Source organism: Ictidomys tridecemlineatus, chromosome 10 (assembly GCF_052094955.1).
Source record: "Ictidomys tridecemlineatus isolate mIctTri1 chromosome 10, mIctTri1.hap1, whole genome shotgun sequence".
Classification (NCBI taxonomy): Eukaryota; Metazoa; Chordata; class Mammalia; order Rodentia; family Sciuridae; genus Ictidomys; species Ictidomys tridecemlineatus.
Window position 1 is genome coordinate 63,301,307 of NC_135486.1, and position 17,860 is coordinate 63,319,166.

The 17,860-nt window shown below is 42.8% G+C and overlaps 1 long non-coding RNA gene across 1 annotated transcript; it reads right to left on the minus strand.

Annotated features, from left to right (window-relative positions):
- Positions 1-4,899: 4,899 nt before the first annotated feature.
- Positions 4,900-17,850, minus strand: LOC144367308 (uncharacterized). The gene is made up of 2 exons (XR_013426637.1): positions 17,463-17,850; positions 4,900-5,675 (listed from the first exon to the last, which is right to left on the minus strand). It is a non-coding gene; the product is annotated as an uncharacterized LOC144367308 (long non-coding RNA).
- Positions 17,851-17,860: the final 10 nt, after the last annotated feature.

Genomic DNA, 17,860 nt, shown 5'->3' on the forward strand with positions numbered 1-17,860 from the left:
GCTTGGCAGACAGGCAGAATGAGGGCAGCATAACTGAGATGGGTTCCTGTCCCCTGGACTTTCCCAGCACTGCACGACCTGCCATTCAGGGCTGTATTCAGCTCAGTGCGATCCTGTGCCCTGGGAATGACTGTGGGCATTCAGATGGGCCTTCCCTCTGAGCAGACAGAAGGTCAGTTGCTTGTGGATGTTGGGTATCTCTCCCTTTCATGTTAGCACCTGGGCGGGGGAAGCTGTGATGCCAAGTGGCAAAGGGTCTGCCTCTCTGGAGCAGGAATCACACCTTTCCTCCATGACACATTCAACAAGAACATGCACAGATTTCCTCTCCTTTTCCTTTCCTTTTTAGATGCTGCTTTGGGCCTGCTCATGTTGAAGCTCTTTTCGGCCCTTGTAACTGAAATGCACACACCCACATGGGTGGGATGGAAGCAGTGACAGAGAAGCACCCCATTTGTTCTTCCATCTCCTCCTTGGGAACTCAGCAGCACTCTCCTGAACCCCATGCCCTTGGTTGCACATGGCTGGGGTGGGTCTAGTCTCCCCTGGGTTTAGAGAACATTGTGGCCAAGATGCAGGGCTGTGAGCTGGGACTACTGGTCAGGAAGGTTGGTCAGGAAGGACCATTGTGAAGCAGAGCATATCTGTTCTCCTCCTCCCCATGGCATGGAGGGTCATGGATCTAGGGCCATGTCTAGACAGGGTGCCTCCTAGAATCCAGCTCCACAGTTGAACCGAAGAGATCTAAGCCATCAACCATTCAATGTGAAATATCAGCCTGTTTGGAAATGTAAGAGGACGGCTTCTTAGATACTTCCTGAGCTAAGCTGTGCTCAATGACTACAGTCCTCTGAAGCATGTCCTCCAAAGCTTCAAGGAAGACATTTGTGACAATGAAGGTGGCGCTTCTGAACTACCGGGTCCTGGGCGCTTTGTTTATATATTCCTTTGTGCTGTACTTCTAAAGCTGCCTACATTCTGATCTCGTGTATGACTTTGTCTTTTTTCTAAATAAGGATTGTTTTAACTAAAATAGTAGGTGCTATAAAATTAAAGACTGATGTTCACCACTATTTCTAACACATGCTGTATGTAGATTCCAACCCACTCGTTCACTCGGGAGTCCTGCTAGTCAGTCATTCATTATCTGAATACCTGGGGGGTTTCTAAAATGCTCCTGAGTGCTAAGGATGTAAAAATAAGCAAAACAGGCCTACTCTCAAGAAGCTAGAGACTAAAGAGAGCCACTGTAGACACGGAGAGACAGGACTAGAAAGATCAGGGCAAACATGGTCTAGGAGTGGGCACAACAAGGCCCAGAAGTACTGAGCCAGGAGGAGAGACAGGTAATGACCACCCAGTAAATATCTCGGGTACTGTCACTGGTATGAAGGGTGATTTCAGTTACCCTCTGCCTCTCCTCCGAGCTGCCAGATATCCCTGTCTAATAGCAATTTCCTGTCTCCTTTTTTCCCAAGCTGAACACAAGATCCTTCCTTCTAAACTTGTTTCTCACCAGAGTTCCTTGTCTTCTCTGCACCTACCTGCTCGAGTCATCCTTAAAACTTCCCTCTCTGGGGCTGGGGTTGTGGCTCAGTGGTAGAGCACTTGCCTAGCACATGTGAGGAACTGGGTTTCATCCTCAGCACTACTTTAAAAAAATAGACAAAGATATTGTGTTCACCTACAACTAAAATAAGTAAATAAATAAAGATTTCACTCTTCTTCCATATATTTTATCTCCTAATCACTTCTTTAATCCATCCCCTCTTTTCCAACCTTAAGGCTGTCATCATAACCCAAGCAACTATAGTTTCCCACCGTATAGTGACCTCCTAGCTGGCCTCCACACAGTTGGTGGATCCTGTCATCCTCAGCACTAACCAACCAGTAGATTCCCATTTTGAAGATAAGATCCTAAGTCATCAACATGGGTTCAGGGTACCCCCTGCCTCTATCACCTGGTGCCATCTTGCTCCACTCCCCTGCAGCTCTCAATGCTTCAGCCACCCTATACCTCTGGGTCCCCACGGCCAGCATTCTCTTTCCTGCTGAAGGCGTCACCAAAGGCTACTTCTTTTGCCCAGTCCTCACTCAGGTGTCCTCCTCCTGCCCCAGCTACACTCACACTGTCCTTCTCTGGCTAAGCCTGCTCCACCCCTAGCTCTCACCTCAATACTGCTTTCTCAGGGAAACTGCACTTGACCCCTAGACTGGGGAGTCTTTCTGTTGTCCCTGTGATAACCATTGCTTGATTACTATCTGTGGTCCCTGTTAAGACTACAAACCCCAGAGCACAGGGGCCTCGTCCACTTATTTACCTCATCTTACTTACCTCTTGCCAGCACTGAGTACCTGGCCTAGAAGAGATGCTAAATACACAGAATGAATGGAATAAATAAATAAATAATGCCAGCAAAGCAAAACAGTTCATTACAATTTTATAGCCTCTGAGAAGGGGAAAAAATGTTACAAATAGAAAAAAAAAAATGAGGGGATTTACTCACCAAACTGTGGATCCTCTGTGTGGGGAACTTTTATTTCTTTTGATGAGGTCCACCCCCTTTCATTTATCTCCGGGCTCAAGAGATTAAAGCTAAAGTGTACTGGAATTAGGTAATGGTGGGGATACAGCATTGAGAAAATATTAAAGCCACTGAATGGATCAACTTAAAATAGTGAAAATGGTGAATTTCATGTTACATGAATTATATCTCAATTGAAAAAAACAGGACTGAACAAGATTGAAGCTGTTTGCAAAGTGGCAAGTGAGGCAGAGACTGCAGGGGTCTGAGTGGGCAGCGGAGAGGAGCAGGGAAGGTGGGGGGAGAAGAGGCTGGTGGTGTCAGCCAGAGAGGCTCTCTCCTGTGAGCCCACTGGGCAGCTGGCAGGTCCACTCCTAGTGTCAGATAACACAAACCAAAGACCCATGGGGCCCTAATGCAACTGCTCTCATGTTGGCTTTTATGGGACTAAAGACCCTGTTCCTGCTAGAGGGTCCCACCCTCTATCCAACCACCTCCATCTGTGGCTGACAACTCCTCCTTCCCAGGACAGGAAAACAGGCTGAAGAGTTCCAAGTGGCTGAGGCTGGAGCACTTGGACTTGTGCAAATCATAGAATGTCACTATATATTTGATGTGGTCTCATACCAAACAACAGAAGAAAAACAACTGGACCACACAGAGGGGAGAGTAAATCAAAGACATAGTTAAATTATAAGTTGACTTTGATTAAAATTTCTCCCATCTTTAAAACATGGGAACCAAAGTTCCTAAATATCATGATATGCGACAGCAACCAACTTTCTTTTTTCTTTTCCTTTACGACCTTGCCCCTGGGAAGAGCTGTCTGCTTTTCTCCAAATCTTCCCTTCCCCAACTCTTCCCTTCCCATGGTGTTCTATGACTCGGGTAGTGTCTGACGGAGAAGGACAAGTCCCTTCTCCCACCCCCAGCCCCTGTCCTGTGTGGAGGAGAGCTCAGCTTGCTCCGTGTGGCCCCTAGTGTCCATGAGTAACAGAACAGCATGACAGAGGGCAGCATGGGTCCAAGGAGATGGAATGCAAGCCCGGGCCACTGGTCTGCGCATACCAAGGCAATGGGAGTGTCTTCCCCCAGAAGTCACTCACACAGACCATGCAGAAGAGGATATTCTGAGAAAAGGAACCAAGACAAACTATTCAGGGAGCAAGACAGATTCACTGGAAAGAAGTAGGATTTAAATAGTGTCGTGGATGCTTCTAGAATCTTCCCCCAATAAATACCCCAAGCTTTGAGAATCCCTCCAAAAAATAACACACCTCTCTCTCAGACACTGTGACTTAAAGGGAGGGAACCACACCCTCACTGTCACAGGCCACTGTGAAATTCTAGGGCACTGATTGCTCAGGTGGCCACCAGCAAAGCAGGATTAGGAATGGCAGAGTCGGGAGGAGCCATGGCCACATGGCTGGAGAATGGTCCACCATGCCCAGCGGAAAGTACTTCACCCAGAGAAGCCTGAGAATCCTGTGGGTGAGATGCCAGGGCAATGCTGCAAAGACTCCCAGGAAACCACTTCTTGGAGGGGACTGAGCAGGCACTAGGGCCTTGTGTCTGTAGGTGGGAGTGATTTAACATTAAATCACACCTGCACTGGCCTGTGGGGCTCCATTATCTCCTGGTTCTTTTCTTTCTCATTTCTTTCCTACATCCCTGTGCTTTACCCGTATCACTAAGTGACGGTGGCCTTCAATGAGGCCTTGTTTCTTCCCTGTCCTTCCACTGCTACCTGGTCTCTCTAGCTCCATTTCCATCCACATGCTGACTCTCCATCAAATAGAAGTCCCAGGTGCTTCAAATGTCTAAAATGATGGGCGTTGTTTCTTCTGAACATCTGCTTTTACCCTAGGTTACCTTCCTCTGTGCGAAGTGTCCATGCCAGTAAGAAACTGGCTTGGCATTGCACTCCTCTCCAGGACCGCGCCCCGTTGATCAATCTTGTGAACCTATCCTCAGCCCCCTCTACCCCAAGCAGCCCACAGCCCCATCTCTGCTTGCCTGGGCCACTGCCATGGCGGAAACTGGTCCCTACTCCAGCTTCCCTTTCCCTACACCACAGTGCACCTTTCATGCACATGCTAGAATGATCCGAAATCAAAACCAAGTCAAACGTACCTGTTTAATTCTCTACAGCCAAATAAAATAACTGTCCTTGTTGGTGAGGGAGTCTTTCCTAGGGACACGATGCGTGTTTGTCCTGAAAACATATCACAGCTTTACTCAAGCCATAATGATGAGGTCTCACTGTCAGTGTAGTCTAACTACAGTTAAAAACTCAAGTAAAATTCTATATAAAAACAGTTTAAAAATCCGGTCCAAGTCAAACACACTCTTGGTAACTAGCAGTAAAATTCCGTGCAGGGCCCTGACAGATTTATTTTACTTTCATTCATGAAAACAAAAAGTCCTTTTACACACTACTCAACAGAAAATACATAATGGTCATTGTTTTACCTGTTCTTGGCAGCGACCACTTATTTGGGTACAAATTGAGTATTCATGGAGATGATGTTTTGCTCCAAGATGACACTTGAATACTTAATTAGAAAGATTTCAGATAAGAGGGGGCAGATTCAGGGACTGGAGCTGTGGCTCAGTGGTATAGAGCTCTTGCCTGGCATGTGTGAGGCACTGGGTTTAATCCTCATAATTCATATAAATAGATAGATAGATAGATAGATGAAATAAAAGATCCATTTACAACTAAAAAAACAATAAAAAAGAGGGGCAGATTCACCAGGAAGTCTCCAAAAGGTTAATTCATGTAACAGTTGAGGCTGCAGAGCAAGCAGTGTGCCAGCCTCCAAGGAACCAGTCCCAAGTGACCTGTCTTCTGCCCAGGGCCCACTTTGGAGCACAGCATGGACCCAGTGTAGGGAGGCCCATGTCCATGCCACATGCCCTCAAAGCTGACTCTCCCCATAAGTGTTATACCAAGCAACTTCCAACCTACTTGGTCAGGCTTCCCCATCACAGTGAGCAAAGAGGGCCTCTTCAAAATGCCTGTCAACATGCTTGATTGCACCCAGAAGTCTTTGAGGAAGTACCAGCTTTGTGATATATTTTTAAAGTTATGAAGGCCTCCAGTCAGAAAATCCTCAAAGGAAATCTTCAAAGATGTACTTCAGGTATCTATAATCAAGATATTTTAATAAAAAAAGATTTCATTAGGTTGAATAAAAGAAAGAATACTATTCTTAGCTTCACTCAATTTGGGAAACCCAAATGGTAGCTCTATCTAGCTGTTGGTTATGCTGTTTAGAGTATACTGCTGATAATATTGTTAGGTAATAAAATGAGACTCATGGTAGAGTTATATTTTTTCATTCTTCATATTACAATGAGAGCAACTGGCACAAGGATGAAGAAACACTTCCACAGAACTTCTAGAAATGGGAAATGCCAAGAGTAGTGAAGCACAAGACCTCCTCTGACTTGGAGAATCAGTGTCCATCCCTAGAACTGCCCTGGCCTCTCTGGCTGGGAGGCAACCTTCTCTGCTTTATGGTTTGGATCAGAAGCCATGTTTCCACTGCTTACAGCCCCACTGTAGTGCTTTCTTAAGTTATTTTATTTTGCAAAGACCACCTACATAAAATATGAGAAATGTCAAGCCAGGGGTGAAATTTAATTTGATGTTCTATGCTTTTGGGAGGTATTCAGCAGTACCTTCAAGATGGAAGCACTATGGCCTTACATGATTCCTGTTGTTCCACCTGATTCTCCAGGAGTTAAAGGTATCTGCAAATCAAAGGAATTTCCTTCAAAACATTTCTGGATTTATAAAAGTAATAATAGCTCATGTTCTTCCCTGGTGTTTACCATGTTTACCTAGATTCTGTATATTAGCTCACTTGGTCCTCACACTCTACAAGGCAAGCATTCTGCTTATCCCCACTTCACAGATGAGACAATTGAGGCACAGAAAGTTTAAGTCACTTGCCTAAGGTCAAATTTCTAGTAGGTGTTAGACTACGCTGACAGTGAGACCTCATCACTATGGCTTTTCAGGACAAACACGCATTGTGTCCCTGGGAAAGACTCCCAGGGATTCCAAACCAGCAGTCTGGTGAATGTATGTGCTTTGCCCAGAAATGACACCAGGAGGACATGGTGAGATTCCAGGGATGCCTATAATTTCACTTCTGCTTAGCATTTTTCAAAAGCTCTGTTTCCTCAAGTGAATTAGTAAAACCTACATAGGAAGGAAGGAAGAAGAAAGGGCAGGAGGAAGGGAGAGAAGAGACTAGGACTTGAGTGTGTGTCCTTGCGGTGGGTAGGAGTGTGGAGTAGGCAGGAAGGATGAGCTGGGTGTGTTCTGCTGAGAATTGTAGGCAGCAACACAGGTGGCAGCAGATTAAGGTCAGAAATGTGAACAGGTTCAGTCTTTAGAATTTTTTAAAATTTTATTTAAAAACATTTTTTTTAGTTGCAGATGGACACACACAATACTTTTATTTTTACTTATTTATTTTTATGTGGTGCTGAGGATTGAACCCAGTGCCTAACACATGCTAGGGAAGCACCTCACTACTGAGCCACAACCTGAGCCTGAGTCTTTGGGTTTTGAGAAAGACACACACACACATATTGTGACGATTATCTGGAAATACTTTTAGGGACCCTTAAATCTTGTCATGACTGTTTGATTTTTTTAGTTGTATATTATATGTATTAAAAAGTTCAGATTAGATATTTATAAGACCTAGGTTATTGAAGAATTAAAAAAAAAACTCTGCCTATTCATAGGACTCTACCATGAAAACTGATGTTGCAAGCTGGGAACAATGACATATACCCAGCTACTTGGAGGGCCTGAGGCAGAAGGATCACAAGTTCAAGGCCAACCTGGGCAACTTAGCAAGACCCTGGCTCAAAAAATAAGAAGGTCTGGGGATGTAGCTCAATGGTAAAGTGATTGCCTAGCATGTGTGAGCACTGGTTCCAATCCTCAGTTAAACAACAACAACAACAAAAAGATTTTGGAGGAAAAGCACAGTGTCTTTCTTGATGTATGAAGGATTATTCTTTGTGGCCATCCCATGTAACTGGGATGACACTCTTCTGGCTTATTCATTATTTCTATAATGAGGATGAACCAATACACTAAAAATATATACTGATAATGATTTCATTAAAAACAAAGGAATAGGGCTAAGGATGTGGCTCAAGCGGTAGTGCATTCGCCTGGCATGCATGCGGCCTGGGCTCAATCCTTAGCACCACATACAAACAAAGATGTTGTGTCCGCAGAAAATTTTTAAAAAATTAATGTTAAAAATTCTCTCTCTCTCCCTCTTTTAAAAAAAAAAACAACAAAGGAATAACTACAAAATTTCCTTTGCAACAAAAAAACAGGCCTACTGTTTCTACTCAAATAAAATAGGAAACTTTTTCAAGATTTGAAATGTCTAAAAGCTCACTTGGGCCTCATGGGTAGAACAAGAGGCCAATTAAATATGCAATTGCAATTAAGCATCTTTGCATCAGGGTCATACTACCAAATTCTCTAAACAAGTGGTGCATTAAAGAGGCCACAGGCTCACATTGCTCAGCTAAGGGAGGGCAGCCATGAGCCAGATAAGAATCAAGATGCAAGCTGAGCAGATGCTCAAGCCAGGAACTGAATTTTCCTTTGATGAAACACATTGCTATATTATGAGGTTGGCAGTGAAGAATGGGGATGGAAGAGGAATCTAGTGTCCTTTAGCAATGGAGCTATCTGCCTGCAGGAGTGTGTAGGGCAGAGCCAGTTGTTCTGATGGTCTTGAAGGAGTTCCTGGGAGAGTGCTCAGCTGGCCAGTCAGGAATTCTAAGCTAAGTGGCCAGAAATGACCTGAAACATTGGACTTGACATCCTCCTGAACAGATGGACTAGAGTATGAGTCTTATGTGACAGAGTACGGTAGTCCCCCTTATCTCCAGGGGACACATTCCAAGATCCCCAGGGATACCTGAAACTATGGAAAGTACTAAACCCTATGTATGCTTTTTGCTATATGTACCTATGACAAGGTTTAATTAATAAATTAGGCACAATAAGAGATTAACAATAATAATAAAAGAGAACAAGTATAATAATAGGCAGTAATAAATATTATGTGAATGTTGTTTCTCAAAATATCTTCATGTATTGCACTCACCCTTCTTCTGTGATGAGATGATAAAATGCCTATGACAATATACAGCAAGGCAAATGAAACAGGGCATTGTGACATAACATGTAACTGCTAGGTGAACACAAGCACCGCAGTACCATTAGAGTTGAGGGCTACTAGGAGACTAACGGACAGGTAGCATGTACAGCATGGGCAAAGCTACACCTTCACATATCCACAATGAAGATTAATCAGATGGTTAATCAGATCCTTCACGTACTAGGCAGGGTCAATTGAGACTCTAAGAATGTTCTAGCATAAATGGATATTATTTTTTTCTTTAAATATTTTTTTAGTTGTAGGTGGACACCAATACCTTTTTATTTTTTTATTTATGTGGTGCGGAGGATCAAACCCAGGGCCTCAACATGTGAGACGAGTGCTCTACTGCTGAGCCCCAGCCCCAGCCCCTGGACATTATTCTTATTGTTAGAGTCTATAAACAAGTCTGGATGGCACCTGGCATATTGCCAGAGAGAGTGGTTTGTGAAGTAATGCCAGCGAGCCATTAAGTGTGGAGATTTCTTATTGGTTGACTATTGTATCTAGTTTATGCTAATTAAGATAAGCTGTGTGGAATGTATAAATACCGCTCCTGTCCTACAATAAACGGCTCCTACTCCTGCTCTATCAATGTACACAAGTTGCTCATCACCCCCCCACCCCCAGTTATTTTGCTGCAGCCCGACTGCGGCACTTATAAAAAAATCCCTAATTAAAAATTTTCACCTAAAAACTTCAAAATACAAATTATCCCCAAAGGCCTAAGATCTTAAGCACATTGGTCTCAACTTTATAGCTCATATTTCCAGGTGGAATTGAGATAGCACATGTATTTGAAGTATTACTGTCGTCTGAGCCCATCTTTTATTTTATTATTTTTTTAAGTATCACTTTTTTAATATTTATTTTTTAATTCTAGGTGGACACAACATCTTCACTTTATTTTTTATGTGGTGTTGAGAATCGAACCCAGTGCCTCATGCATGCTAGGCGAGCACGCTACCACTTGAGCCACATCCCCAGCCCCATGAGTCCATATTTTAAAGCAACATATTTCTTCCCCACTGGGCAGTGGAGTGAGGTAATCCCAGCAAGATGAATATGTGCTTATGGAATGGAGCCTATGGAGTGGTTGGGGGAGCTTGGATTCTTCCCTCCACTCCCCCACTGTGATACAAGGGAAATATCCAGTTAAATCTAGCACTCAGGGTTGGGGCTATACCTCAGTGGCAGAGCGATTGCCCCATGTGTGAGGCTCTGGGTTGGATCCTCAGCACCACATAGAAATAAATAAATAAAATAAAGAGATTATGTCCATCTACAACTTGAAAAAAAAATTCAGCACTCGCTTGCCCTAAAACAGAAAAACCCTACTGCCTGGCCCAGGCCTCTAACACTGGGGTAAGTGCCCTCTTTGAATGCAGCAACTGGGTGCTTTGACATGCCCAGTCTCTCAGCTTCACCTTTCTCTCCTGCTGGAGACTATGTGGAAACCCTTTATGTCTTTCCTCTCTGTAACTTACTGGCAGAAACAAACAGGAAGAAAGCAAGTGAGAACTGGGAATTGTTGGAGTTTTAAGGTTCATTGCCTTCACTTCTTCAAAATATTTGTTTCTAAATGAATCCCAAAATTCCTGAACTTGCATCCTTGCACAGTTCTGTTTCCCAAATCATTGGGGTTCATCCTTGAAGAACCTCAAGGGGCTGGCTCCCTCAAAGGTTGAATTATCTGGCCATTAAGAGGAGCTAAACCAATACACTAACTGCCTCAAGTACCAACAGTCAAATTGGATTTATAAACCACCCTACACAAAACACTGCCTGGCTTCCTGATCACCCTGGCCATGGCCTCTTCTCCTAGGAGGTCCAGTGTTAGCATCTACTTGGAAATCTCCACCAGGAAGGTAGCTCTCAAGACGAAGCCTTAGCGGGCAGAGTTTTGACAATACTGACATGTTGAATGGTCCAGTTCTACATGTGATATCTTAGTACACCTCTGTCCTGCATGCCCACAAAATGTGAGCCTAATAAGTGTTCAATGATAGATAAGAAGAACAGGAAGAGGGCTGCTGGTCTCAAATTCCAAGCCCTGGTGCTAGATCATCTGGGTGGTTTTGTTTTTGTTTTCTACAATCTATTCTCCTGAAAGCTCCATCCTCCAAGGTCCCACAGAGCCTCCTCCAACAGCTGGATCATACTCTGACCTGGGTCACCGACAGCTTTCCACACTATATTAAAGGTTTTCTGATAAATTTGTTCCATAGATGAAGAAGGTGATGATATACAGATCACATGTGAGATACAGGGCTCCTGAGTATTTATGGTTGTTCTTGCCTCGTCATGAGGACTCAGAAGTTCATTTCTGATACCAGGAAGCACTTACACAACCCTGAAAACTGTCTCTTCACCCTTTGACTATCACATGCACATTCCTCATGATCTGTCCAGTCAGCTAAGCACCATGAAATGGGGACCAAAGTGCCAATTCTTCTCTTATACAGACTGTATATCACTGGGGAATAGGTTAGTCACCCACAGGGAAAAACATCTAAAAAAAGATAGTTGAGTGTAAGAGAAATAAACATGTTTCAACCAAGTGACAATGGCTAAAATTATAGCCAAATTATAGAGGAAAAATGATATTACCACTAATACGAGAGGAGGTTTGGGGAAATTCTTGCCCATTCTGCAGTCACAGACCAAATGTACTTTTCTGCAAATTAGAAAAATGTGATTTTGGTCTGGAAGGGAAGTAGTACCAGCCCCAATGCCACATAAAGCACAGATTTGGGTTAGCTCCCAAACTCTCCTTTAGCTGGCTGCCCCGGTGCATTACACAGAAGCAACGACCTTGGGGCTTTGCCCTAGGGTCCAGCCAGCCAGGAAAAAATGTGGAAGAGCAGCTGCTGATCTAGGTAATTACCTCAAACCCTTCCCAACCTACCCTAAACCTGCTCTTAGCATAATTGCCACATTCATTCCTGTCTCTTGTTCTCTCTCTTGGTACTGGGGATTGAACCCAGGGATATTTTGCCACTGACCTATATTCTCAGCCCTTCTTAGTTTTTGAGACAGAGTCTCATTAAGTTGCTTAGGGCCTAAGTTGCTGAGGCTGTCCTCAAACTTGAGATCCTCCTGCCTCAGCCTCCCAAGTAGCTAGAATTACAGACAGATCACTGTGGGGCCCAGCTATCCCATTTCCACTCCTGGATGGAAGCTTCCATATCTTCTCCTGGCCCCTATTGAAATCTCCTCAGGTTTCTTTCCTGGATCCTCCTTGCCTTTGGCTTTCTGGGTGGTTCCTGATCCCATGCATACCTTTGATTCTAATCCCTGTCATCTCCTCTGAGTTTTCCCACCAGTCTCTTGGCCCTCACCATCACCATAGTATCCTGGGGGTCGAAATGGGCAAAGGTGAGACTAATGCAGTCAAGGGGAGAAATAAAGACACGCTTCTGTCCTACATACTTTATTCACTCAAATCACTCAATAAGTTCTTAATCAAGAAGTGACAATCCTTAATGCTGAGCACTGCAAAAGACATAATCAATTCAAAGCAAACAATTCTAAGTTAACTCCAGGCACTGCAGACACACTTAATCATGACAGACATTCCCTCTGTGTGCTAAGCTCAAGTGCCACATCTAAAGCCTTAAGCCTTAGGCCTTAAGTCCAGCAGATGCACACTCACTCAGACCACAGCAACCGGTGGAGGCTTCTTCTGGGTTGGGGTTGACGGCTGTCAAGGAGATATAAAGAGAGGTTGCTGTTCTCAACAGGGTCAAGAGGCTGCTGTAGAGCTTGAGAGTGGTGAGGATGATGCAGAGGATCATGAAGATGATGAGAAGAGTTGGGATGTTAGTCCAGGTCCTCATCAGGCTCTCCAGAAAGTGTGCATCAGTGTCAGCTGGCTGAATGTCTGTCCTTTTGCTCTATTATTTATACTAATTTTTGGAGCTTCTGCTTGCCCTTTGGATTCCTATCAGCTGTTACCAGGTTTCTTAATGACGTTTTACATTTTAGAGCCATATTGTTTGGTGGCTTCTGTCCTGATTTTATACTCTTGACTCTTATCAGGGTTAAGGCAAGTGACATGTTTATACTAAGTGGCTTCACTCTGACTCTTGTCAGCATTGTGGAAAGTGACTTGTTCTCACCAAGTGGCTTATTTCTGACTTGTTTACAAGGTTATGCCTGATGACATATTGGAGGGCTCTGTAGGCTTGTGCCTGGGGAGACTGCAGGTTTTTTAAATTGGAGTTGCTTAGGGTAAGGCCTAAGGCCGTCCTTACCCTGGGCTTCCTCCTAAGCTAGAGCAAGAAGGGGATTTAAATGAACTCTCAAAAAGTGCTTGGACTCATACCCAGTCCTCCTGCCCTCTCTTCTTCCATTCTGGGCCATGAGGTGAGCAGTTCTTCTCCACTATGCGCTCCTGCTATAACGTGTTCCTCGCCACAGCCTTGAAAGCAAAAGGGCCAGTCCAGGACTGAAACCTTCAAAACTGTGAGCTAAAATAAACTTTAAGTTGATCTATCTCAGTAACAGAAAGCTGACTAACACAATTAACTCCTTTGGTGGAGGCTGGGAGAACCAAATCCTTCTGAAAGCCCCCAAGTAAAGGAAAAGAATCAAACACTTACCCTGCTGTTCTGGAATAAACTTCATATTGGGGTCACCAAAGAGTTGATGAAAGTAGCAGTATTTCCTTACAGAAGAATGAGTTTAGGAGGAATGCTAGAATTGAGATACCATTATCTTTCAGTTCTCAGTAATGGATCTAGGTAATGACCATCAATAGCTAGGTACTAAAAACACCTGAGCAGAAACCAATGGGAACATTATAATAGTTACAAAGAAGTATAAATTGCTCAAGCAGTCTTCTGGCCCAAACACTGAAACTGGTATCTTGAAAGCCTTCAAGTTTTAACAAATGGTACTGAAGTTTTTGTGGACAAAATGAAGCGTGAGATGTGCTTCAAAATGAACCAGTGGTGGACAGGAAGTGGGTGAGGTATGTGTGAGACAAGACTGGCCATGTTGAAAGTTGCCGGAGCTGGACAGTGAGAGCACGGGGATCACCTACACATACGTACTTCTAGGTAGGCTTTAAAGTGACTAAACAAGTACTCAGACTCAATAACAGTTTTTTTTTTCCTATTTGAAAACTACCTCAATTTCTTCCTTGATTCAACTTCTCACAGAAAACTTACTATTAAGGTTCCAGTTATCACTTTGACAAAGAGCTGTGTAAACACAGCCAGAAGTGGACTAGTTATGTGAAGCAGGGTTGGTTAAAACTGAGATTGGGCTGCCAAGGGAACATTTGCAGTGAACCTCAGCAATTTCACAGGAAGGGAACAGAGATAACATTGAGTGCTCACAGTCCTCAACCTTTCTTTTGCACTTCATTAAATACACCTGTGTGTAACCAATGTACTGCCCCTAACTAGATTTTAAGCTTCAGGGGATCTAATTGTTTTTAACGTACTGTATCTCCAGGGCTTACATTTATTGAATCTGTATAGAACATATATGTATGTACACTATTGTATATATTTTACATATTTTGTATTCTACCTATAAACACATATACTGCACATTTAGCATTGTTTTGCCTTTTAAATTTAAGTCATTTCAGATACACTTTCTCCTGTTAAATAGCTGGGATAGTATTAGCATTCAATAATCTACAAGCCATTTAAGAGTACTGAAAAAACAGGAGAGCACCTCAACCTTGAATCATTGACACAAGTCAATTTACACTCCCCATAAGATTTCTCCCATCACTAAGATTCTTTTATTTTATGACAAAACCATTAGTTCTAGAAGGTTGTTTCTTGCACCTGAGAAGATTAGATTTGGGACATGATCCTATAGAACTTAAGAGGTAAGCTTGGTGAATTCAAACACAGGGAGTTTGGGAGGGGAGAAAGGAGTTCAGTGTTCCTGGGGTGTGGGAGATACTAGGTCCAGCAAGAGGAGTTCAAGTGTCCACTGAGACTGGGAGGATGATCAGATGAGGCAAATGGCATCAACCATAAAACTTCCCAGGGAAGTAGCCATCAGTATGAGGAATGTGAGCCTTGTGGTTTAGTAAAGAATGAATTTCCAAAGACTTGGCATAATTTAAAACCTACTTAGTTCAAGACTATTTTTCTCATGGGAATAATTGGAAAGTAGGTATGTGTTCTTAGTGCTCTGAAATCTATAGCTATCATGGTAAAGTTTTGCTTTAATACTGCTTTCTTTAAAAAAAAAATTGTCTCAGGTTCTAGGCTTCTACATTTAGGCCAGGATATATCAAGGCAGTTGTTTAAAGTTCTTCAGGTTTTATTGTATCTAATTTGCATTTCAAAATTATTGATTTGGAGAATATTTTTCCAGCATTGGCACCACTATTTAATAAAAGGTCAAAAAAGGTTTTAAGTTATAGGAACAACAAAAATATCATGGCAACACTATAATAAGCAAAAATCACTTCCAGATGTTTCTCAGCTTGAAACACTATGGCTGACATCATTGATGAAATGTGGCAGGTGTTTTAATGCTGCCAAGTAGCAAGAGCATAGAGTTTATAATTCAAAAGTCTAAAATTGTGATTTCTATAAGTTTTTAGAAAAATGTGGGCAATATATAATTACTTTGTATTTCCTTGTACGAAAATATATCACATTATTCTAAATATGTGATATAAAGTTTACTTTGAGCTATATAACCAAGGCTCATAGGATATGAGGATAAGAGAGATGAAAACCCAGGTGTTAAGTGATGCAGGCCTGTAATCCCAGCTACTTGGGAGGATAAGGCAGGAAGATCCCAAGCTCCAGGTCAGCCTCAGCAACATAGTGAGACCTTGTATCAAAATAAACTTTAAAGAACCAGATAGGTGGCTCAGTGATAAAGCACCCCTTGTTCAATCCCCAGTACCAAGAAAAGAAAAAAAGAAAGAAAAAAAAATGAGGGGGCTGGGGTTGTAACTCAGTAGAAGAGCAAGCACTTGCCTAACATGAGTGAGGCACTGGGTTTGATTCTCAGAACCGCGTACAAATAAAGATCCCTCAACAACTAAAAAATAAAAAAAAAAGAAAAATGAGTTGATTCAACCAGAAGTGATCCTTTTATCTTTGTAACTCTCAAGGTAATTGTGGCAAATCATTTGTAACATCTACACTGTTTTGTGAGTACAACTTTTAAGCCTGTTTTTTGGGGCAAAATCATCTCAAGAATCACTCTTGTACCCATCTTCTCTCTTGCATGAATGTGTCCTTGCTTCTCAATCAACACATGAGCACAGTCAATTGAGTGCTGATAAATGTTTAACATCTGGCCTCAAGGTGGGAAAATCCTAATTTGTAGCAGTTGCCTATTTCCATGGTAAATACTCCCATCCTGGCCAATTTCAAGGTATCAAAAAGGAAAAGATGTACAAAATTGGCTCTCACAAGCCAGTAATGAATGGAGTCCAACGCACCAATGAAAGTATTCCTCAGACTTCAGGTCACACCAGTTAGCAGGTCTTGCAAATATCTTAGTGGATTATGAATAGTATTTTTCTTAAGTGAAAAAGATTGTTTCACACATAACAAAAGCATTGTTTTGTGGAATTTTTGACTATAATTTTAATTATAAATATAATTATTATGTAGTTCTTACTGTGGCTCATGAACAAAGTCAAAAAGCTACCATTGTGTATCTTTTCTTTTTAAACACAAGAAAAGTAAAATCTTCCATTTCAGTGATTTCTCAGTGATGTTGTTTCTTTGTTCTCGAAATAGCAAAATTTCTTGAAATATTTTTGCTCAACCTTTCTTCCACTTCTCCGCCTTGCATTAATCTTCTTCAGTCACAGGGACTGACCTCCATGTCGCTAAGCCCACTGGTCACTTTATCTATCATGACCTCAGGGCATTGGCATAACTGGCTGTTCCTCTTTTTTGTCTTCTATGATGCCACTCACCAGGCTCCACCACTGGCCCCTCTTAGCTACTTACTGGCATTTTCTTTTATTGGCTTTTAACTCCCCAGGGCTCTGACCTAGATCATTTTCTCCATGTATCTTCTCTGGTGACCTCATTCATTCCCATGACTTTGTATCATTTCCCTCATCTACCATGCTTTGGCCATGCTGGTGGTCTTGTCTCTTGAACAGTCATTCTCAAGAGCCTTATGAACTTGGCATTAGCTTGTCCCCTTAGTGTGAAATGCTTGAGCTATATTTATTTATATTGTTTTTGACTCTGTAAAGGAAGTACCAAGTAGAACCAGGCAAAACTGTGAAGACATTCAATATATCAACCTAGTTTTCAGGTATCTATTTCATACAATGCATTACACTATGTGTGAAACAAGTTTCTTTTCTCAACTTACAATCAAGTTGGACAGACATCACGCACAATACACAGAAAGACACTGCAGATCCAAGGTAGTGCATGTCAAGGGTAAAATTCAGCTCTTCAACTGGATCTTGAAGAGTGAATCAAACTTAGGCAATGGATAAGGAAGAGGAGAAGGAAGTAACAGTGAATCAGCATGTGAATTTTCTTCCATGAGTAATGAATTCTTCAGCTTAAATTAAAAATAATAAAAGCCGGGCTGGAGTTGAAGCTCACCTAGCATGTGTGAGGCACTGGGTTCAATCCTCAGGACCGCATAAAATAAATAAATAAATAAAGGTATTAATAAATAATAATAGCAAAAACCAGGGAGAAGAAAGCCCACAGTGGTGAGACAAATGTGCATAAAAATATCAGAAAATAACCTTGAGGTCTTTAAGCGGTCCAGCCAGCCCTTCAAATAGCCTGCGTGCGACTGTATTTCTGATGTCAAACTGTCAGTCCCCGTGGGCCCTTGACTGAGAAGCCGGGTCTTCACAGCGCATCCAGTAAGCTCAGAATGGCGCTCCATACCGTTTTAACAGTGTCTTAGGGAACAGCCAGGCTGAGACAGCAAAGCACGACTACCCGCAAGCAGAGGGTCCCGCGGGTCCGGGTGGCTCTTGGTCAGTACCCTGCGCTGCAACCCACTTCCAGCTGCCCCGTCTGGCGCTCTCTATACTGTGACCCACCGCTGTCCGCCTGGCAGCTGGATCCGCGCGGGAATTCCGCAAACGTGCCCTTGTGCTGACCCTCTTTGCTCGTCCCACAGCAAGCCGGTCGC